The 24,062-nt window shown below is 49.9% G+C and overlaps 1 long non-coding RNA gene and 1 pseudogene across 1 annotated transcript in view; both read right to left on the bottom strand.

Annotated features, from left to right (window-relative positions):
- Positions 1-11,428: 11,428 nt before the first annotated feature.
- Positions 11,429-24,062, bottom strand: part of LOC143958290 (uncharacterized) — a 29,231-nt gene continuing 16,597 nt past the window's right edge. The window contains exons 2-3 of the long non-coding RNA XR_013270124.1: positions 11,738-11,820; positions 11,429-11,642 (exon numbers count right to left, since the gene is read on the bottom strand). This is a non-coding gene — a long non-coding RNA (uncharacterized LOC143958290). The remainder of the gene's footprint in view (positions 11,643-11,737; positions 11,821-24,062) is intronic.
- LOC143958362 (5S ribosomal RNA) lies at positions 16,109-16,227 on the bottom strand (annotated as a pseudogene).

The raw sequence follows: 24,062 nt of genomic DNA, 5'->3' as shown, positions 1-24,062 counted from the left end.
GCGATGTGCTGGGGGAATATTTTTAATCCGATTATCTATGTAACATAGAGAAAGTTGTTTGTGCAAATAGTTGTAAATAAGCAGTTTTTTTAAATACTCCCACCATCCCATCTAAGGCCCCATTCACACATGCGGACATTATGTGCGTATTTCATCCATCCGTTTGCGGATGAAGTACGGACATACATGCATTCCTATGGGATAGCGGGTGTCGGCGGATGAACATCCGCAAACACCCAATATCGTCCGCCTCCGCAATTGTTCGATTCTGCAGACGGAGGAAAATCCTATTTTTCTATCCGTCTGCAGAGCGGATCGGATGAACACGGACAGACGATCCCCCATAGAGGAGAGCGGAGAGCTGACAGGGCGGTCCATGCACAGTGTACTGGGACCGCCCTGCTATCCTCCGGCTCAGCGGGGACAACAGAGCGATCCCCGCTGAGCAAGCGGATCATCACGGGGCGGATCATTACTGATCCATCCTGTGTGAAAGGGGCCTAACACCAAAACACAAGCACAATTTTTCAAAATTAATATGCACAGTTTGAACTTCATAAAGTTGTCTTCAATACGTCTAGATGCATAAATGAATTGTGTTGCTGTGATTATTATTTTTTTAATAATTTTTTTTTCTCTTTAAATGAAAAGCTGTACAGAAAAAAGTATCAGCTGAGTGTAGATATGTGTGTGTATATATGTACAGAACACAATATATATATAGTGTGTGTGTGTGTTTCTTGAATAATATTCCTTGTACATGCAGTATATTTACTGGTTCCTGGAGGGAGGAGGGGTTTGCATAGATATGGGTGGCAACTTCCTCTAACACTGCCGTTGCCATGGAAACCTGACCTGAACCTTATTACACTGCTTGTGCAGCATCGAGATCTGCAAGGCTGAAATCCAGGAAGAAATACAGTCTGGCTTCAGATGCCCACACTTAAGATGGCTACAGTCTGCTGCTAGTTTATAAACTTTCAAAATGCTGTAATAACCTAAGAAAACGGACCTTAGTTTACAGACCAACTTTACTGAATACATTAGGCTTGTGTATTATAGGGGCATTTTTATTTAAAAAGTGTAATTTTGGCCTGAGCACCACTTTAACCACTTGCTTACTGGGCACTTAAACCCCCCTCCTGCCCAGACCAATTTTCAGCTTTCAGCGCTGATGCACTTTGAATGACAATTGCGCGGTCATACAACACAGTACCCAAATGAAATTGTTATCATTTTTTTCCCACAAATAGAGATTTCTTTTGGTGGTATTTAATTACAGCTGAGAGTTTTATTTTTTGCTAAACAAACAAAAAAAGATGCAAAAAAAAAATCCTGTTTAATAGTTTGTTATAAAATTTTGCAAACAGGTCATTTTTCTCCTTCATTGAAGTGCACTGATGAGGCGGCACTGGTGGGCACTGATAGGCTGCACTGGTGGGCACTGATAGGCTGCACTGGTGGGCACTGATAGGCTGCACTGGTGGGCAATGATAGGCATAGTTAAGGCGACACTAAGGCCGCGTACACACGCGCGGACTGTTCGCCCAACTTTGTCCGTCCAACAGTTTCGGCAAACAGTCCGCTCAAACTTAGCATGGACGGACATGGCCACACACGACGGACGAACAGTTTGCTGAAACCGTGCGCGATGACGTGAACGGCACGTACGACGGGACGAAAAATACGACGTCCTATACACTGCAATGCAACCTTCCGACGTGGAAATCCTTTCTGAGCATGCGCGAGACTTAGTTGGCCGAACAAGCCTACACACGAGCGAACAGTCCGCTGAAACCTTGTTTCAGCGGACAGTTTTTCGGAATTTCCGTAAGACCTTGTTCGTCCAACTGTCCGCTGAAACTGTCCGCTGAAGCCCCACACACGAGCGGACTGTCCGCCCAAACACTGTTCAGCGGACAAGGTTGGGCGAACAGTCCGCGCGTGTGTACGCGGCCTAATAGGTACAGATAAAGTGGCACCGATAGGCACAGATAAAGTGGCACCGATAGGCACAGATAAGGCAGTACTGATGGGCACAGATAAGGTGGCACTGATGGGCAAAGATGGGCACAGATAAGATGGCACGGATGGGTGGCACTAATAGGTACCACTGATAGATGGGACTGATGGGCACTGATAGGTGGCTATGATAGGTGGCACTGCTTGGCACTGATGGGCGGCACTGATGGACACTGGTAGATGACACTGATGGGCATGGATATGTGGCACTGGGATACAGCACCGTTGTTGAGGCAGATTGTGGGCACTGATGGGTGGCACTGTGGGCACTGATGTGTGGCACTGTGGGCATTGCTGGGTGGCACTATGGGCACTGCTGGGTGGCACTATGGGCACTGCTGGGTGGCACTGATGGAGGGCCCCTTTTTTTATTACAGAGGTGGCACTGGCAGGGGGCAGGTGGGTACTGGTAAGCTGGCCGTGATCGGGACATCAGTGATCGGCTCTTTTTTTTTCTCCTCGCGCTGTTAGCGCGAGGAGGAAAAATAGCCGATTACCGGCTCCGTTGTATCACATGATCAGCTGTCATTGGCTGACAGCTGATCACGTGGTAAGGGGTCGGGATCTACCCCTTGCTCGGATCCGTGATCAGGCGAGTCTTGTAGACTCACCGATCACAGAGCGCGCCGCGTGCGCCCCTCAGGCTGCTCATGCACGGGACGACGTCAATATACGTCGTCCCAGCAAAGGAGGTCCTCGCTGTAGCCGTCATTTGGCTATAGCGCGGGTCTCTACTGGTTAAACTGAGCCGCAGATCTAAACCATTCTGCAGAAACTCCAAAACTACTGAGGTGGACGGAGTGGTGGGTCCCACTGCTTACTTTCTGCAAATGTTTTAAATGTATTCCATATTTTAGAATAGATAAAGTTCGTGGAAGGTTTCCTAGCCTTTAGGAGAGTAGAAATCACCCCCACTGAGAATCCTAATGACTGGATATTCTGCCGCTCAAGATCCAAAGATGTAGATTCAGTTTGTGAGGAGCTGGGTGCACCAATTTCCCCTGTGAGAGAAGCTGCGGGAACACTGGGATCTTGAACGGCGGGGCATACGCTGAGGTTCACTGCCCAAGGGAACCACGGCCTCTTCGGCCAGTACGGCAGAATAGCTATCACTCTGACTGGCTCCATCGATAATCTGATTAAAAACTTTGCGATCATTTTTCTGGTGGCTTCTGCAGACTCATGATCCAACTGAAGTCTGATGGGTGCACTGCCCACTCGTTGCTGTCTGGAAAACAACGTGATAGGTGATCCGCCTGCTGATTCAAACGGCCCGGAAGGTAAACTGCCTTTAAATCCAACAAATTTCTTTCCGCCCATAACATAATGGGCTCTACTTCCTTTAATAATGTGATGCTGTGCGTTCACCCCTGCCGTTATATATATGAAACTGCTGCTCTGTTGTCTAGCCGCACTAGCACTTGTTTCTGCCGTAGATGTTCTTTTAGACTCAGCAGAGCTAAATACACTGCTTGCAGCTCTAAGATGTTGGAGACTACCCCCTCCACAGGGACGTCCCATTTCCCTTGCACTGCCAGGTGATCTCAGTGTGCTCCCCACCCTTTCGAACTTGCGTCGGTGGTAAGAATGGTCCAGGAAGGGCATTGCAGGAGCCGAGGCTTTGAAATTAGGTCTTCCTTTGACCCCCAGAGGAGACTTCTCTTCATAGAAGCTGAAATTGATATTCTCTGACATAGGGACTTCTTCCTCCACTGCGTCTAAAAGCCCCATTGAAAAGTCCTCAGATGCCAATGAGCCCAAGGTAACATTGGAAGGCAAGCCGCCATGGTCCCGATTAAACTCAATCAATTCGAGGCTGATAGGTGGGAGAGAGATCTGACGTGGACCATCTTCTGAACAATCGCCTTCACCTTCTGGGGAGGGAGGCGCACTGTACCAGCCTTGGTGTTGAATAGAGCACCCAGGTAAATCATCACCTGAGTTGGGGTTAGGAGGCTCTTCTCTGTATTTACTAACCATCCAAACTCTCTCAGAGTCCTCAGAAGAATCTCCTTGTGGTCCCGTAGCTGGGCTTGATCGGACGCTAGCAGTAGAATGTCATCCAAAAAGTGAAAGACTCGAAGGTGCCAGGGCTGAAATTAGAACTTTTGAGAATATCCTTGGTGATGTGCATAGGCCAAAAGGCAGGCATTGAAACTGGAGATGTGTTGAGCCTATTGCCACTCTCAAAAATCTTTGGAACTCTGGTAACACGGGAACATGGAAATAAGCATCTTGCGAGTCTACCGATACCATCCAGTCTCCTGGTTGGACCATCTGGATGATCGTCTGCAAAGATTCCATCTTGAACGAGTCGAGCTGTATGAAACGATTTAACCTCTTCAGATCCACCACTGGTCTCCACTCTCCACTCTTCTTGGGGATGAGGAAGAGAGGAGAATAGAATCCCATGAATCTCTCGGAGGGAGGGACCAGTAAAACTGCCTGTTGTACTACAAGAAGGTGAAGATATTTCTGCAGAGCTTCCGCTTTCTGCTGTGAAGTTGGACTTTTTGTTAGAACTAACAAGTCTTGTGGGGGCACATCTTGGAAGGTCCAAAAATTGGTAAAATGGACTGTAGAGACCACACCCACGGATCTTCGCAACGACTGCCCGATACCTCCGCAAACCTCTTCAACCTGGCTGCAGTGGCCTTTTGTCAAAAGGACTTTGTCCCCTCCTGCGTATTGGAGAGGCTTCTCTATTTTCATTTAGAAACGTGGCCTGAGTACTCCTCCAATTCTTTTTGGGGTCTCTGCCTTGTCTAAAGTTGGAGAAATTCCTATTACTGGAAGCTTGGAATTTTGTTGATACCACGCGTGAATGCCTCACCCTTCTATCCTGGGGAAGTAGCCCCAACTTCCCTCCTGTCACTCTCGAGATTGCCTTTTCCAGTCTTTCTCCAAAGAGTGCCTTCCCATCAAAAGGGATTTTGCACCAGTTTTGTTTTGATGCTGCGTCGGCTGCCCATGGCTTTTATAATGTCGTCCTTTGGTACATCTTCTCAGATGACTACTTCAATGTTTTCTGTCCAAACTTTAATGGCATTAGACACCAAGGCTAAAGCCACAGCCAGTCTACATGCTCCTCCAGCCAACTGATAGGCTTTTTTCAAATCCATCTATACGCCTGTCCAGAGGATCTTTAAAAGGAGGCCGAATCCTCCATAGGTAGGGTGATGTTCTTGGTTAAACGCACCACTGCTGCATCAACTACTGAAGGTGTATCCAGGAAGGCTGTATCTGACTTGGCCAGCGGGTACAACTTCTGGAGTCTATTTAGGGAGAAGCGTTTATCCGTCCTCTTCCATTCCCCTTCTATTAAATCCTTTAATTCTTCTAGAAAGGGAAAAAAATGAATTTCATTTTCAGAAATGGAAAAAAGGTTTTTGTCTTTTTAGGAGGCTCTTCCACCTCTTCCCAGCAGATAGTTTGTTTAACCGCCAAGACAAAAGGTTGTACTAATGAAAAATTAAACCCCGAGGGTTCTGATTCATCTGAGGAATCCTCCGACTCGGCACTGTCCCCAGCAGATAAGGGAGGCAAGGTTGAAGAGGTGCCTGCTGGGTCCGCGGATGATTGACCCTGGTTAGTCATTTCTGATGTTTGACCCCTAAGCGTGGAGGGAGTTGTATGAATTAGCTCTGCTAATGAGTCTTTAACCACTTAACAACCGGCCCATAGTCGAATGACGGCTACAAGGCGGTTGTTTAACTCTGGGAGGCCGTCATATGACGTCCTCCCAGAATTCCGCTCTCACGCACCCCCTGGGGCGCGCACTCGAGAGCATCCTTGACTGCCGGGTCCACAGGACCCGGCGCATCACGGATCACGGTAAACGGACGCTCATCGCGGCCGTTTACCACGTGATCGCTCCGTCAAATGACGGAGCGATCACTTGTAAACAAACCGGCGTCATAACATAACATAACGGCGTTCCTCCCTCCCCCTCTCTGTACCGATTGGTACAGCGGAGGGGGAAGAGATCAGTGTCAGCAGCGCTGTGGGCTGCATCTGCAGTGCCCACATCGCTGCTCACTGAAAATTAACTCCATCATACCCTGCCATTACTCTGCAATACTCTGCTGCAATACTCTGCTGCAATACTCTGCTGCAATACCCTGCAACAGCACTCTGCAATACCCTGCAACAACACTCTGCAATGCTCTGCAACACCCGCCAATACCCTGCAACACCCGCCAATACCCTGCAACACCCGCCAATACCCTGCAACATTCTGCAATGCTCTGCAACACCCTGCAACACTCTGCAATGCTCTGCAACACCCACCAATACCCTGCAACACTCTGCAATGCTCTGCAACATCCGCCAATACCCTGCAACACTCTGCAATGCTCTGCAACACCCGCCAATACCCTGCAACACTCTGCAATACCCTGCAACACTCTGCAATACCCTACAACACTCTGCAATACCCTGCAACACTCTGAAATGCTCTGCAACACCCACCAATTCCCTGCAACACTCTGCAATGCTCTGCAACAACCGCCAATACCTTGCAATGCTCTGCAACGCAATACTCTGCAACGCCATACTCTGAGATATCCAGTCATACTCTGAGATACCCAGTCATACTTGGAGATACCCAGTCATACTTGGAGATACCCAGCCATACTCGGAGATACCCAGCCATAGTCGGTGATACCAATAGACATCCCCCCCTCCCGCCGCCCTCTGGTGCTTCTACCGACTCGCCAATACGATCAAAGCCAGAATCTTTTTTTTTTTTTTTTTTTTTTCAGGCTTCCCAGCTTAGAGGTGAGATGCAGGGTCTTATTGACCCCATATCTCACTGTAAAGAGGACCTGTTATGCCATATTCCTATTACAAGTGATGTTTACATTCCTTGTAATAGGAATAAAAGTGATCAAAAAATTTGGGGAAAAAAAGTCAAACTAAAATAAATAAAGTAAAATGAACAATACATTTTTTTTTAAAGCGCCCCATGTGCTCACATGCAGAAGCTAACGCATACGTAAGTCCCGCCCACATATGAAAACGGTGTTCAAACCACACATGTGAGGTATCGCTGCGAACGTTAGAGCGAGAGCAATAATTCTAGCCCTAGACCTCCTCTGTAACTCAAAACATATAACCAGTAAAAAAAATCTAAATCATCGCCTATGGGGATTTTTAAGTAGAGATGTTTGGCGCCATTCCACGAGAGTGACATGTTAGGTATCTATTTACTCAGCGTAACTTCATCTTTCACATTATGCAAAAATTGGGCTAACTTTACTGTGTTTTTTTTTTTATAAGCACAAAACTGTTTTAAAAAAAAAAAAAAGCATTTGAAAAATTGCTGCGCAAATACCGTGCGAGATAAAAAGTTGCAACGACCACCATTGTATTCTCCAGGGTGTTTGCTAAAAAACATATATAATGTTTTGGGATTCTTTGTAATTTTCTAGCAAATAAATGATGATTTTTACATGTAGGAGAGAAATGTCAGAATTGTCCTGGGTGCTCCAGAACGCCTGATGGAGCTCCCTGCATGTTGGGCCTCTGTATGTGGCCACACTGTGTAAAAGTCTCACACATGTGGTATCGCCGTACTCGGGAGTAGGGATGAGCCGAACACCCCCCGGTTCGGTTCGCACCAGAACTTGCGAACGACCCCCGCGTTCGGTACGAACGTTAGAACCCCATTGAAGTCTATGGGACTCGAACGTTCGAATTGGAAAGTGCTAATTTTAACGGCTAATATGCAAGATAGTGTGCTAAAAAGGGTTTGGCGACCTGCCTCCTGCCTCAGGGGACATGGGTCACTGCAAAAAAAAGTTTTAAAAACTACCGTTTTGGCGGGAGCAGTGATTTTAATGACGATTAAAGTGAAAAAAAAAAGTGAAATATTCCTTTAAATATGGTGCCTGGGGGGTGTCTATAGTATGCCTGTGAAGTGCCACGTGTTTCCCGTGTTTAGAACAGTCCCTGCACAAAATGACATTAAACGGAAATAACACCATTTAAAACTGCTTGCGGTTTTAATGTTATATCTGGTTCCTGCAATATGGTTGAAAATCATTCAGAAAAATGGCATGGGTAGCCCTCCCTGCCCATTACCAGCCTATTTGGGTCTTGTACACATATTAAGGGGAACCCCGTACCCATATTAAAAAAAGGAAATGCGTGTGGCCCCCAGGCCCTATATACTCAGAACAGCAGTATACAGGCGGTGCAAACAAGACAGGGACTGTGTAGGTTTGTTGTGTTAAGTTGAATCTGTTTGTCATTTTCAACCGGTACATTTTTAAAGTGTAGCTCCAGTCAAAAAAAATATCTTTAAGCTTTTTGGAAAACATAGGGAAGGGTTATCACCCCTGTATAATTTTGTTTTGTCGTCCATCTTTTTTCATCTCACTTGCTGCTGTCTCCTTGCGTTTGCAAGTAGGAGATGTTTGTAAGTTGGATGTTTGAAAGTAGGGGCCTGCCCTATATTATAGCGGTATGTACTGGGTACAGAGCACGCAGACAGCACGCACTATCTCCTAACACTACTGACTGCAAGCTCTATTATTAACCACTTGTTAGCCCAATGTTTGCATAAAGTGAAAGATGAAGTTATGCGTAAATAGATATCAAACATGTCACTCTTCAAAATTGCACATGCCCGTGGAATGGCGCCAAACGTCGCTACTTAAAAAATCCCCATAGGCGACGCTTTAAATATTTTTTTACTGGTTACATGTTTTGAGTTGCAGAGGAGGTCTAGGACTAGAATTATTGCTCTCGCTCTAACATTCTCGGCGATATGTGTGGCACATGTGTGGCACATGCGAGCACATGGGGACATGGGCGCTTTAATTTTTATTTAATTTTTTTATTGTTCATTTTACTTTATTTTAGTTTGACATTTTTTTTCCCAAAAATATATTTTTGATCACTTTTATTCCTATTACAAGAAATGTAAACATCCCTTGTAATAGGAATATGGGATGACAGGTCCTCTTTACAGTGAAATCTGGGGGGTCAATATGACCCCACATCTCACCTCTAGGCTGGGAAGCCTGAAATAAAAAATTAAAAAAAAGATTCTGGCTTTGATCGTACTGGCGAGTTGGTAGAAGCACCAGAGGGCGGTGAGGGGTGGGGGGCGTCTATGGCTGGGTACTTCAGGGTATCACCGAGTATGGCTGGGTATCTCTGAGTATGGCTGGGTATGGCAATTTATGGCAGGGTATTACAGAGTATTGGCGGGGTATTGGCGGGGTACTACAGAGTAATAGCAGGGTACTACAGAGTATTGGGGGTACTGCAGAGTAATGGCGGGTACTGCAGAGTATTGGGGGGTACTGCAGAGTAATGGGGGTTACTGCAGAGTAATGGGGGGTACTGAAGAGTAATGGCAGGGTACTGCAGAGTAATGGCAGGGTACTGCACTGCAGAGTAATGGCGGGGTACTGCAGAGTAATGGCGGGGTACTGCACTGCAGAGTAATGGCGGGGTACTGCAGAGTAATGGCGGGGTACTGCAGAGTAATGGCGGGGTACTGCACTGCAGAGTAATGGCGGGGTACTGCAGAGTAATGGCGGGGTACTGCACTGCAGAGTAATGGCGGGGTACTGCAGAGTAATGGCAGGGTACTGCACTGCAGAGTAATGGCGGGGTACTGCACTGCAGAGTAATGGCGGGGTACTGCAGAGTAATGGTGGGGTACTGCAGAGTAATGGCAGGGTACTGCAGAGTATGCACTGGTATTGCAGAGTATTGGCAGGGAATTGAGGGGTTAAATTCGGTGAGCAGCGATGTGGGCACTGCAGATGCAGCCCACATCGCTGCTGACACCGATCTCTTTCCCCTCCGCTGTACCGATCGGTACAGAAAGGGGAGGGAGGAACAGGCGTCATAACATGACGCCGGTTTGTTTCCAAGTGATCACTCCGTCATTTGACGGAGCAATCACGTGGTAAACGGCCGCTATGAGCGGCCGTTTACCGTGATGCGCCGGGTCCTATGGACCCGGCGGTCACGGATGCTCTCGAGTGCGCACACCTCGGGGCACGCGAGAGCAGAATTCTGGGAGGCCGTTAATTAACGGCCTCTCTGAGTTAAACAACCGCCCTGAAGCCGTTAATCGGCAATGGGCAGTTGTTAAGTGGTTAAAGCTAGATCACTAGCTATATAGGTGAGGTGAATATAGTGGTGTATACTGCAGTCAGGGCACAGACAACAACCACTACACAGCAGCAAGATAGGAAATCAGCCAAAAACGATTGGTGTGTACTGTGTTGAAGGTACACAGAACACCCACTGCTTCAGATGCAAAGTAACACACTACAGGAGGCCGCCTTAAAGGCGGCCTTATATAGTGTGGGGCGTGCACTACACAGTCTGAGCTATGATTGGCCACAGGCAGGATGCCTGTGGCCAATCATGGCTCTCCTCGCTGCCGGCGCTGCGATTGGCCAAGCATGCGGGGTCACAGTGCATGCTTGGCCAATCATCGGACAGCAATGCACTGCGCCAACGCAGTGCATTGTGGTCCGCGCGCGCGTCACTCGAATTTTGACGCGAACGGCCAAAACGTTCGGAATTCGCCGAACGCACGAACGGCCAATGTTCGAGTTGAACGTACGTTCGACTCGAACACGAAGCTCATCCCTACTCGGGAGTAATAGCAGAATGTGTTTTGGGGTGTAATGTGTGGTATGCATATGCTGTGTGTGAGAAATAAACTGATAATATGACAATTTTGTGAGAAAAAATAAAAAATAAAAAAAATCTTGATTTTGCAAAGAATTGTGGGAAAAAATGGCAACTTAAAAAAAACTCATCATGCCTCTTACTAAATACCTTGGAATGTCTTCTTTCCAAAAAGGGGTCATTTGGGGGGTATTTGTACTTTTCTGGCATGTTAGGGTCTCAAGAATTCAAATAGGCCATCAGTACTTCAGGTGTGATCAATTTTCAGATATTGGCACCATAGCTTGTGGACTCTATAACTTTCACAAAGACCAAATAATATCCACCAATTTGTACTTATTTTTACCAAAGATATGCAGTAGTATAAATTTTGGCCAAAATTTATGAAGAAAAAATTACTAATCTGCTAAATTTTATAACAGAAACAAATAAAAATTCATTTTTTTACAGAATTTTCTGTATTTTTTCTTTTATAGCGCAAAAAAAAAAAACGAGCGGTGATTAAATACCACCAAAAGAAAGCTCTATTTGTGTGGAAAAAAAGGATAAAAAATTCATATAGGTCCAGTGTTGCATGACTGAGTAATTGTCATTCAAAATGTGAGAGCCCCGAAAGCTGAAAATTGGTCTGGTTATTAAGGGTGTTTAAGTGCCCAGTGGTCAAGTGGTTAACCACTCTTTTGATCAACTCTGTAACTTGTTCCACCTCTGCCTTTTAGCGATCCGTGCAGGCTTGAAAACAGTCTTTACAGATCAGTTTATCTGTCATCGGGGGTGCACATCACGCCCTACATTCCCTCTTTACCTGCCTGGGAGGGCTAGCTGACCGATGCCTTTTGGATCTTGCTCTTTCCTTAGAATGATGAGAGCTAGTTGAGCGGCTGTGCGCCGAACTTGGGCGTGTGCGTCCGTTGTGATGACCAGATGTCTGATTAGACGTTCTCTTGTGTATAGGGCTGAAACGAAAGTAATAGTGCAAGGCACTCTTTTAGTCTGGGATAAACACAAAAAAAACGAAAAAAAATAAAAAACATGAGGTACGAACCCTTACCTAAGAAAGGAAGGGTCTTGGTCTAGCAGCGGCTGACTCATAATCGCAGGGCAGGCAAGGGCAGAAAGCGACTGGACAGAATACTAAAGAAAGCACAATAGAATCCCATGAAACCCCCTGGCCATACACCCCCCCTGATTATATATATATCATAGTTGCCAACTGTCCCGAATTTCCCGGGACATTCCCGGGATTAGTACATTTGTCCCGAATTAATTTTGTCCCGGGAAATGTCCCGGGAAATTCGGTTTGTCCCAAGAAATTGAACTTCCCATTTTTTTGCCGCCGGCCGCTAGAGGTCTATGGGAGGACAATGTCTCCGTCGGCTGCCATTTTTAAGAAGACCAGAAGTTGGTCTACACCTGTGGCGCCGCCCACCCCCGCTGCCAGTGTGTGTGTGTATCAGTGTAAAGTGCAGTGGGCGGTGCCACAGTTAAATGTCTCCGCACGGCAACGGCGGCATGTCGGGGGCCAGTCTGTCACTGTGGATGTCAGAGCGGCGGCCAGTCGGATGTCGGGGGCCAGTCATGGTATGTGGATGTCGGGGGCCAGTCTGTGGATGTCGAGGGCCAGTCTGTTAATGTGGGGGCCAGTCTGTGGATGTTAGGGGCCAGTCTGTGGATGTGGGGGCCAGTCTGTGGATGTCGGGGGCCAGTCTGTGGATGTTGGGGGCCAGTGGTATGTTGGGGGCCAGTGGTATGTCAGGGGCCAGTCTGGAGATGTGGGGGCCAGCCTGTGGAGTATGTGGGGGCAGGTCTGTGCAGGATGTGAGGGGCGGTCTGTGGATGTGGGGGGGGGGCGGTCTGTGGATGTCGGGGACTGCATGTGGGAGAGGCCAGAACCCAGACGGAAAACTGCCCAGGGCAGAGGTAAGATACGTCCAAACACTATCCGTTAGGTATGAGGAAAAAAATGAGATGTTGTCATTTTTATAAGCTATTAACTATCCTGAGGGGAGGACTCCGGGGCGGAGCTATCACAGGTATGCTGCCATGGTGGCACCAGGAAAGTTTTATTTGTGGGGAAAAAATAAAAAAATAAAGGAAAAGGACAATATTTGGGCACGACGTCGCTCTTACTGTATGCAAATTTGCATTCGTGGCTTGAAGGTGTTACTTTTTTTTTAGAACGGTTGGCTTTTTAGTGATAACAACCAAGGCGGCTAAAATCCGTTCGAGAGGGGACGTCCAACCCCCCCTCCAGCCGCTCTTCCTGTCCCACTGGTAGACCTGAGCCACCAGTCGGCACGTCCGCCCGCCAAGCTGAGACCTGAACAAAGCCAGATCATTCCATTCAGAAGGAAGAAAGAAATGACTGCAGATCCACAACTTCCGATTGCCTTTTATATTGTTTCACAAAGATAACACCAAAGACACCAAACTATGGTCATGTGGACGCATTTCACACATACATCTTGTGCTCATTCCGGTCATCTGCAACGAGATATTGGTAACATTAAAAAACACAAGGAGGATGATATGGGGCTTTAGGCCTCAATTATTGCATTAACAACCTTTAAAACACAATGCACTCAATTGTAATATTGACAAGCTAGGCATTTTAAAACAATAAAATGCTTTCCAGAAAAGCCTGGCGCCGCAGGGGTTAACAAAACCCCGTAGGCAGAGGGCTGGCATGACTGTGTGAACAGTGCATGTCAGCCCTGCATGATAGGGGCGGGGGATTGGCCGAGGGGAGTAGGGTGGGAGTTACTCAGTGCAGAGAAGTTGATCCCGTCCCCTCCACGAGGCAGCATTCAAGAAAAAAGTTTGTATGGGACAGCAGCATGGCAGCCATAGAGGAGCTGATTGCAAAGGTTAGAGAGGAGGCAGCCACTCGGGGGGAGGCATGGGTGCAGGAGACACTGGGGGTTTTTCTGGGGCAGCCGGGGGGGACATCCACGGATGGAGGGGGGGTGGGGGGCGCCCACGGAGGTCACGGCCCCATCCAGGTTTTCACCTGAACCCCCCAGGAGAGGGAGGGCTGATGCCAGCAGTCCGGGGAGGGCTCCATCGGGCCCCCGGCGAAGAGAGCCACCAGGACTGGAGGGGGGAGACTGAGGAGCCCATCCCCAAGGAGGCTGGGACAGAGGAGCAGGCCGGAAGGGGGATCTACTGGAGCCTCTGGGCCCCATAGGAGAGCAGTAGGAGTGGATGCAGCCCCCCCACCCAGCGTGGAACACGCAGGGTTAGGACCTCAGCGGGGGAGATCTCAGGCTACGGGGGTGGGTCCACCCCCCCCAGGGCTAGCATCGCCAGGTCGGGTGAGGAGGGACGGAGACTGGCGTCGGCGATTGGTGGTCGTTCGGACGGGGCTGAGGTGGTCCGCACCGGCCCTACAAAGGCAAAGCAAAAATCCACTGGCGGGTACGCAGCACGGCGGCAGGCCAGGTCGGCTGTTTTACCCTCGACAGCCAGGGCCGTGTCCCCTGGTGGGCTGTCTGGAGAGGATGCGCTGATGTCCGGTCACAGGTTGGAGGGTAAGGTGTCCGGATCGGAGGAGGAGGTTCCGAGAAGTCCAATCCCTGCTAGGGTGTCCGAGAGATCGTCTGGTGGGATCGCTCCTGTGCAGCCCGGTGAGTACCCTTTAAGTTTACCTATTGGTGGGGGGATTGTTTCGGCGGGTGCCGGTGGTGCTGTGAGTGCGGGTACACAGGAGGTGGTGGAGCAGGGGGGTTTGAGGACAGGTGGGGCTGTCAGGGCAGAGAGTGGGCTGTTGGGTTTTCTGGCTGGGATCAAGGAGCTGGTGGGCAGGTTTGAGCACCAGGAGAGGGCTGCTGCTGGCCCGGCGGCGGCGTGGGTCCCTTCTGGCGGGGTGTCCGGGGGTGTCGCAAAAGGCACGGAAGTGGTGGTCCCGGCAGTGTCTGGGCCCGTGGGGCAGGAGCCGCCAGTGCCCATTAAGGCATCGAGCGGGAGCGAGTCCTCTACTAGACAAGACATTGTGCGTTTGGCGGACTCTTCGAAATGCTAGGTGTATGTCTGCTTTGAAGGGCCGTTGGGAAGGGTGAGTATGTGGAGATATTTTCACTACTACCACTAGAGAAGTTCAACCTGGACAGGGTCAAGCCGGATGATACTAAAAAAGATGACGAGTTGAAGCGGCGGTACAGACTGATACAGAGGACCTTTGCGAATTGGCTGCAGGCATTCGCCATCATGGCGAGTGTGATTGGTGAAAAGAACGCTGAGCATTGCTCGGCTCTTTTCTGTTACATGGACTCGGTTGGGGAAGCTTACCGAGTGTACGGGGGAACCGCGTGGCTGAGATACGATGAACAGTTTTGCCAGCGGAGAGCGGTGCGGCCGTCGCTGAGATGGGACCACAAGGACATTAGTCTGTGGATGCGCCCGATGACGTCGGCGAGGGCACTGGGCCAGTTTTTTCAGGGGGGGGGCAGTGGATCTTCCGCTCCCCGACAATCGGCCAGTAGAAAGAAGGGAACGTGTTGGCAGTTCAACGAGGGATCCTGTAAGTTCGGCGGATCCTGTCGGTACAAGCACGAGTGTTCCGGCTGCGGGGGAACGCACCCGTTGTCACGCTGTTTTAAACAGGGCAGGAACAGATCTGGAGATGCTGTGCAAAAGAGGGAGGACGCCAGTGATGGTGGAAAGGATGTGACCGTTTCTCAGTAGGTATCCGGATAGGAAGGCAGCACGCCTCTTGGAGGAGGGTTTCACAGAGGGGTTTCGGATACCGGGTAGGTTAGAGGTACCGCGGAACCTGAAGTCGGCCTTGCTGCATCCTGACGTGCTTTCTATGAAGCTGCGTAAGGAGGTAGAGTTGGGATGGATGGGAGGCCCTTTTCTGGTAGCACCTTTCCCTGATCTTGTGGTTTCTCCTTTGGGGGTGGTTCCAAAGAAGGAACCGCAGAAATTTTGGCTAATTCACCACTTGTCTTTTCCGAAAGGGGGGTCGGTCAATGATGCCATTGATCCTGAGGAGTGTACAGTTAGCTACACGTCCTTTGATGCGGCGGTGAGATGGGTCCACCGATATGGGCAGGGGGCGCTGATGGCGAAAACAGACATTGAGTCGGCTTTTCGGTTGCTCCCCGTCCATCCCGAAAGTTTTCGGTTGTTGGGGTGTCATTGGGACAACATGTTTTATGTTGACCGTTGCCTCCCCATGGGGTGCTCCATTTCATGCGTGGTGTTTGAAACATTTAGCTCATTTGTGGAATGGGTGGTGCGGGATGTCGCAGGGCTGAACTCTGTTATCCATTATTTGGATGACTTTCTCTGCGTGGGTCCGCCGGATTCCAGAGTGTGCGGGGTGTTGCTGGCGACGCTGGAACACGTAGCGGAACGGTTCGGCATCCCGTTGGCACCCGACAAGACGGAAGGTCGTCGACGCCAACAACATATTATAAAAAGCCTACGGCACCTTGTACTCCCAAGCGGTCTCCCACCCAGGTACTAACCAGACCCAACCCTGCTTAGCATCCGAGATCATACAAGATCGTGTGCATTCAGGGTGATGTGGCCATAGGCAATCTTGCTGGCCAATCTCAACCCTCTTGACAAATGCCAAGATGGTCACCTCGGCAAACAAGCAGAAAAATGAAACAGGTCGTCGACGCCAACAACATATTAAAAAATGCCTACGGCACCTGGTATTCCCAGGAGGTCTCCAATCCAGCTACTAACATGGCCTGACCCTGCTTAGAATCCGAGATCAGATGATATCTAGCGGATTCAGGGTGATGTGGCCTCAGGCGATCTTGCTTGCCACTCTCAACCCTCTTGACAAACGCCAAGATGGTCACCTCGGCAAACAAGCAGAAAAATAAAACAGGTCTTCGACGCCGACTACACATTAAAAAAAGCCTGCGGCACCTGGTATTCCTGGTGCCACCTGGTGATGTGGCACCGGCTCTAGTAGAGCAACCATTTACTATTTACATTGCCTATGAAATCTGCTCTGTTGGGACCACAGAGCATATGCGCAAGGGGAAATCACTGGCAATGCATTCTACACTGCTCCAAGGTGGGCATACTAATGAGCAGCAAATGGGTAGTTAACAGCATTATATACAAACAATGTTACAGTGGGCTTGGGAGGGGGTCCTGTCTAAATCCTGCTCTAGCAAATGGGCAGCAAGTGATATCTATGTGCATTGTGTCTGAACCCTACTCTGTTTTTGCTTGCTACTGGCTACACTATACATGGACATTAATGAATAGTTTTCATTGAAAACTTTCATATGGTTTAAATTATGGACGTTTAAACCTATTTGTGTGGGAATGGCATGTGTCATACTGTCACGTACCTGGTGGACGAGCCTGGAGTGCAGGGAGCGGCCCCTCCTAGCCCCTGGCTCAAGAACCCCTGGAGATGGAGACAGAGATTCGAAAGTTCAGGGGGCACAAGTGCCTGGCAGGTGTTGGTAGGTCCGGACGACAACAGCAACACGGATGGCAGTCGGAAGGAGACAGCAGGAGCAGACTGATGGACTGGCAAGGTGGTGGTTGTCAGTGGAGACAGCAGACACTGGCAGGTCAAGACAGGAACAGCAGGCACAAGCAGATCCGGATGGATCAGTAGGCAGCAGAGTAGTCATGTACAGGCAGGGTCGGCAGCAGGCGAGCAACACAGTACAAGGGCAGAGGCAGAGACGTGGTCAGGCAGGCAGGTAGTCGGTGGCAGGCAGCAGTCAAACGTGGTCAAGAACAAGCCGGGTCACAGGAATCAAACTAGCAGGTAACAGGTAAACAGAATCTCAGAACACGCTGTAGACTGGACAGCGAGGGGAGAGTGGAAACCGAGTCCTTAAGAAGCCTTTAGGGCGCCAAACCGGTCGCACGACGGGTCTGCGTGCCCCCGTAGGAGGTCGTGCGCCCGTTCGTGACCCCGCGCTCGTTTGCCACGTCGCGCACCCGCGTGCGCCCGGTCGTACCGGAACGTAACCGTGTGCGTCCGTTCGCGTTGGCCCGCGCTAAAGGGGAACGACGGGTTCTCAACATGGGACCTCTGTGAGTAGATCTCCTAGGAACGATCGGGATGCCAGGACGGTCGTGACATTGCCCCCCCCAAGGGGCAGCCTCCGGATGCCCAGTTGTGCCATCCTACCCGGGTGGGATCTCTTGAAAGCAGAAATTAGTCTCTTCGCGTGAATATTGGATTCTGGTTCCCAAGAGTTCTCTTCGGGCCCGTACCCCTTCCATTTAACCAGGAATTGGACCTGGTTCCGCCTCTTCCTGCAATCAAGTATGGATTCCACCTCAAATTTGATTTCCCCATCGACCATCACAGGCTCTGGAGGATTAGTAACTCGATCAGAAAAAGAATCTGGAACTGCAGGCTTAAGTAGCGATGCGTGGAAAACAGGGTGAATCCGAAAAGATTCCGGAAGCTTTAGCTCGAATGCCACACTATTCAGTTTTCTTACGATTGGGAAGGGGCCCACAAATTTCGGTCCCAATTTCTTGGATGGGCAGGATAGTTTGAGGTTCAGGGTGGACAGCCAGGCCAGATCCCCGACCTTGAGGTCCAGTTCCCCCCTTCTCTTCTTATCGAATACCTCTTTATTGTATTCTTGCGACTTGGTCAAGGTTTCTTGCAAAAGTTTGTTATTTGTCTCGAAGAAGTTGAGATTCTCCTGCACCGCTGGAACTGGGCACTCGGGGAGGTCGCCAGACAGAAACAGTGGGTGAAAGCCAAAATTCGCAAAAAATGGAGATTGCTTGGTGGCAGAGTGCATTGAATTATTGTAGGCGAATTCGGCCAAAGGAAGAAGCGGAGCCCAGTCGTCTTGGGAGAACGACGAGAAGCAGCGTAGATACTGCTCCAACGTCTGGTTCGTCCTCTCGGTCTGGCCGTTGGTCTGGGGGTGATATGCGGAAGACAAGCGGAGGTCAATTTTCAGCGCACCGCAGAGTGCTCTCCAGAATCTTGAAGTGAATTGCACCCCCCTGTCGGAGGTGATATTAGCGGGGACGCCATGGAGCCTCACGATCTCTCTGATGAAGGTCCTGGCTGTCTCTGTGGCTGAAGGGGTGCCCCTCATGGGTAGGAAGTGGGCCATTTTGGTAAGCCTATCCACCACGACAAAAATCGTAGAGTATTCTTCTGAGGGGGGTAACTCGACGATGAAATCCATGGAGATCATCCTCCATGGTCTGTCAGGAACGGGCAGTGGCTTCAGTAAACCCCAGGCTCTTGACTTACTGTTCTTGTTTCGGATGCAGACGGTACAGGCCTCAACGTATCTCCTGCAGTCATCCTTCATTCGAGGCCACCAGAACGAGCGTCGGAGTAGCTCCAAGGTCTTGTATACCCCGAAATGGCCGGCCAATAGGTGGTCGTGACAAGCGGCCAGAACCTAAGTCCGTGCTTCCTGGGGGATGAAGATCCTGCCTTCGTACCAAAGAAGGTCGTTGCTAGAAGTCAATGGGAAGCCAGGTGGAGGAGTAGTGCCCATGGAGGCCTGCTTAACTTGAGATATTAGATCCCCTTGGAGCAGGAGGAAGCTTCCCGCGGAGAGAATGGTATCTGAAGACGGGGGGTTCTCTGGTTGGCTGAACATGCGCGACAAGGCGTCGGGCTTGACGTTCTTGGATCCTGGACGATAGGTAATATGTAGCGAGAACCTGGAGAAGAAGAGCGCCCATCTGGCCTGACGCGGTTTCAACCTTTTTGCTGATTTGAGGTATTCTAGGTTCTTATGGTCTGTATAAACCAGGATCGGGTGGGTGGCGCCCTCAAGGAGGTAGCGCCATTCCTCGAGTGCTGCCTTTATCGCCAACAGCTCACGATCACCGACATCGTAATTCTTCTCTGCGTCGGACAATTTACGGGAGAAAAAGGCGACCGGGTGTAGCAAAGACTTAGGCCCTTGTCTCTGGGAGAGCACCGCCCCTACCGCTATTTCAGAAGCGTCCACTTCCAGGATGTATGGTAGCGCGGAGTCAGGATGCTTTAGGACTGATGCCGAAACAAACTGGTCCTTCAGAGTCTTGAAAGCCTCCTGCGCTTCGGGGGTCCAACGGAACTTCTGACCCTGTTTGGTCAAACCGGTGATAGGGGAGATGATCGAGGAGAATCCTCTGATAAACTTACGATAAAAATTGGCGAACCCCACGAACCGTTGAACTCCCTTCTTATCGGATGGGGCAGGCCAGTCTTGAATAGCAGAGACCTTCTGGGGATCCATCTCCACCCCTTTTATGGAAATAACCAGACCCAGGAACTGGATGCTCTGTCTTTCGAAGATACATTTTTCAGGCTTGGCGTACAGGCCATGAAGTCGGAGACGAGCCAGGACATTCTTGACGTGTTCTCGGTGGTCGGCTAGAGTGGAGGAAAAGATTAGAATGTCATCAAGGTAAATTATTACGAATAAATCAAGGTAGTCTCTAAAAATGTCATTAACAAAGTGTTGGAATGTGGCTGGGGCATTACACAATCCAAACGGCATTACACGGTATTCGAAGTGCCCGAAGCGGGTACGGAAGGCAGTTTTCCACTCGTCACCTCTCCGGATGCGGACAAGATTATAGGCACCCCGGAGGTCCAGCTTGGAGAAGACTTTAGCAGAACCAAGTCTCTGAAAAAGTTCAGGTACCAGTGGCAGGGGGTAGCGATTCTTTATAGTAATTTTATTCAATGCCCGGTAGTCCACACACGGGCGAAGGGAATGGTCCTTCTTCTCGACAAAGAAGATTCCTGCGCCTGCCGGGGAGGTGGAAGGTCGGATGAATCCCTTCTCTAGGTTGTCATCTAAGTAGGACCTCAGGGTACCCAGCTCGGACTCAGATAGGGGGAAGATTCTTCCGAAGGGAATCTCTGCCCCGGGTAGTAATTCAATCGGGCAATCGTATGGCCTGTGGGGTGGTAGAGTTTCAGCCCCTTTTTTACTAAATACATCCAGGAAATCGTGGTAGTCCTTGGGTACAGCTTGTCGGGTCTCAGGGTCTGTTTCCAAACAGAGGAGGGCAGAAGAGTCTCTATCATCAACAGGGCAGCAATGTTGACGGCAATAGTCCGAAGTAAACTCAATCTTCCCAGTGGCCCAATTGATGTTTGGATTGTGCGCTCTCAACCAAGGCATGCCTAGGATGATGGGAAATAGTGGTGACTTAATAACATCTAGGCATAGGAATTCCTGGTGGGTCCCGGCAATGATAGCAGATAAAGGGGTGGTCTTCTGGGTCACTGGTCCGGATTCAAGGGTAGAACCATCGGCCAAAAATACTGAAAGTCCCTTCTCTCTGGGCCGAAGGGGGATCTTGTTCTTTAGAGCGAAGGTCGTATCCACAAAGCCACTACACGCCCCAGAATCAATAACTGCGTGAGTCCGGACAGTCCTTTCTGGAAGCTGTAAAAGAACAGGGACAGCCAGGTGAGTAGTGTTGTTAGGTAGCACAGGCAAAGGAACAGATGGAATGAAAAGGCACTTACGCATCTTTGCTGGGCAAGTGCGAACAAAATGTCCTGAACCTCCGCAGTAAAGGCAGAGGTTCCCAACCCGACGTCGTTGCCGCTCTTCTGGTGTCAGAGAGGGACGGAGTAGGCCCAGCTGCATGGGTTCCGGCTGATCTGGTGTAGCTGTGGCAGGGGCAGGTGGAGCCGCATGACTTGAGCTGGGTACACGTGGCAACATCCAGATGGGGCGTGTGGCTGTGGAAGAGCGCTCCTGGCGACGCTCCCTTAGACGTCTGTCGATCTGGACCGAAATGTCTATGAGGGCCTCCAGGGTTTCTGGGGTGCCTATGCGTGCCAATTCATCCTTCAGCGGTTCAGATAGGCCCAAACGGAACTGGTACCGGAGGGCTGCATCGTTCCATTCTGTGTCGGAACTCCAGCGTCGGAATTCCGACACGTAATCTTCCACAGGCCTGCGACCTTGTTGTAGGGCGTGTAGGGCAGCCTCTGCAGTCGCAGCAAGTTGAGGATCTTCGTAAAGTCTTGACATTGCCAGGAAAAAGGTGTCTAGAGTATCTAAAGATGGATCCTTTCGCTCCAAAAGGCGGTGTGCCCAGGCCTGTGGTTCGTCCGTCAATAGGGAGATGACGAACCCCACCTTGGTCGCCTCGAGAGAGAAGGTTCTTGGTTGCAAAGCGAAAAAGAGCTCGCAAGAGTTGCGGAAGGCTCTAAATTTGTTCCGGTTGCCCGAAAACCGTTCCGGGGTAGGGACCCTGGGCTCGGGTGGCATCATCACCACTGATGGTGGGGCATGGTGCCCAGAAGCAGCCGGCGGGGTCGCGGACAGGGCTTGAACCTGTTCCTCCAGTCGGCCATAACCTTCCTGCAGACTCTTCACCGCCTGGGTCAGGCCGGCAAGATGGCGGCAGAGCTCGTCCATAGGGGAGGCTCCCTGCGTAGGCTCGGACATGGCTGTCCAGTACTGTCACGTACCTGGTGGACGAGCCTGGAGTGCAGGGAGCGGCCCCTCGTAGCCCCTGGCTCAAGAACCCCTGGAGATGGACACAGAGATTCGAAAGTTCAGGGGGCACAAGTGCCTGGCAGGTGTTGGTAGGTCCGGACGACAACAGCAACACGGATGGCAGTCGGCAGGAGACAGCAGGAGCAGACTGATGGACTGGCAAGGTGGTGGTTGTCAGTGGAGACAGCAGACACTGGCAGGTCAAGACAGGAACAGCAGGCACAAGCAGATCCGGATGGATCAGTAGGCAGCAGAGTAGTCAGGTACAGGCAGGGTCGGCAGCAGGCGGGCAACACAGTACAAGGGCAGAGGCAGAGACGTGGTCAGGCAGGCAGGTAGTCGGTGGCAGGCAGCAGTCAAACGTGGTCAAGAACAAGCCGGGTCACAGGAATCAAACTAGCAGGTAACAGGTAAACAGAATCTCAGAACACGCTGTAGACTGGACAGCGAGGGGAGAGTGGAAACCGAGTCCTTAAGAAGCCTTTAGGGCGCCAAACCGGTCGCACGACGGGTCTGCGTGCCCCCGTAGGAGGTCGTGCGCCCGTTCGTGACCCCGCGCTCGTTTGCCACGTCGCGCACCGCGTGCGCCCGGTCGTACCGGAACGTAACCGTGTGCGTCCGTTCGCGTTGGCCCGCGCTAAAGGGGAACGACGGGTTCTCAACATGGGACCTCTGTGAGTAGATCTCCTAGGAACGATCGGGATGCCAGGACGGTCGTGACACATACCTTTTCCCCTATGGGGAGAAGACATCTTGACCCAGTCCCTAAAGTCTGAACCAAGAATAGGGCACGTTGATTTTGGCCTGGCCAAAGTTTGTTGGCTGTAGTATGGTGCCCTCATACTCTAACCAAGAAAAGCTAAGAACCATTCCAAGATCAAAACACCGAATTCCCAGGAAGAAAGGATGAACAGTTAGAATAGGATCTGCCATTCGCTTCATAAGCCATAACCAAACATTTGGACTGCCTGCCATGTTGCCCTGGAAGCAGTTGGAAGAGAGACTGAATCAGATCTAGCCCGGCCTTCTCAGAGGAATGAGCACTCTTCCGCCAGTCCAGCACGAACTGAGATTGACCCAGTCCCTCAGCCTTCTACTTCAGAACAACCTAGCAACCAGACTAGAGGCTTAATTATAGCTTACAATTGAAATGTAAGATGGTCTAACACTTAGTAAATTCGAATTTACATGGGCTGGTCGTCTGGCAGCTTTCAAAATGATGAACTTACCAAAATTATTATATCAACTCAGGTCCCTTCCAATATGTATCCCTAAATACTACTTTAAATCCTTACAAAGCAGTTTGGGAAAATATCTATGGAATGGCAAAAAATCCCGTTGCGCATACCATATACTAATTAAACATAGAAATATAGGGGGTGCGACCGTACCTGATCTACAGGATTATTATGACGCAACTCTTTTGACCCAATTGCAAGAATGGTTCTTGCCTACTCCTAAAACTTTATGGGGAAAAATTGAGAAAGACATCACACGACAGCCTAATATGCAATTCTGGTTACTTAGTAGGAAAATTAAGTCCACAATTACAGCTCAATACCCACCAACGGTGAAAGCGACGCTACACTCTTGGCAGAGAATCATCACATACAAATGGGATAAAACTCCAATCACGGTGTTAAACCCTCCTCTAACAATCATACCAACATTAATTCCTGGCGTACAAATACACGACTGGAATTTGGGTCGGGATATCAAACTTGGTTCCTTCTTCCAACAGGGCTCATTAAAGTCTTTTTCTCAGTTAAGTAATGAATTACAGCTTCCGAATTCTGAGCGATCTACATATATTCAAATAGAAAAGTGTCTGCTACACAATCCACAACTCAGAGCTTCAATCCCGGTTAAAATATGGTCTTTCCTCAATAACCATGCCACCTCACAGAAAGGAGTAGCTACAATATACCCAATTCTAGGGGA

The sequence above is a fragment of the Lithobates pipiens genome, unplaced genomic scaffold (assembly GCF_037356315.1).
Source record: "Lithobates pipiens isolate NorthernLeopardFrog02 unplaced genomic scaffold, aLitPip1_a1.2 Scaffold_61, whole genome shotgun sequence".
NCBI lineage: Eukaryota > Metazoa > Chordata > Amphibia > Anura > Ranidae > Lithobates > Lithobates pipiens.
This window is presented reverse-complemented; position numbering and strand designations above follow the sequence as displayed.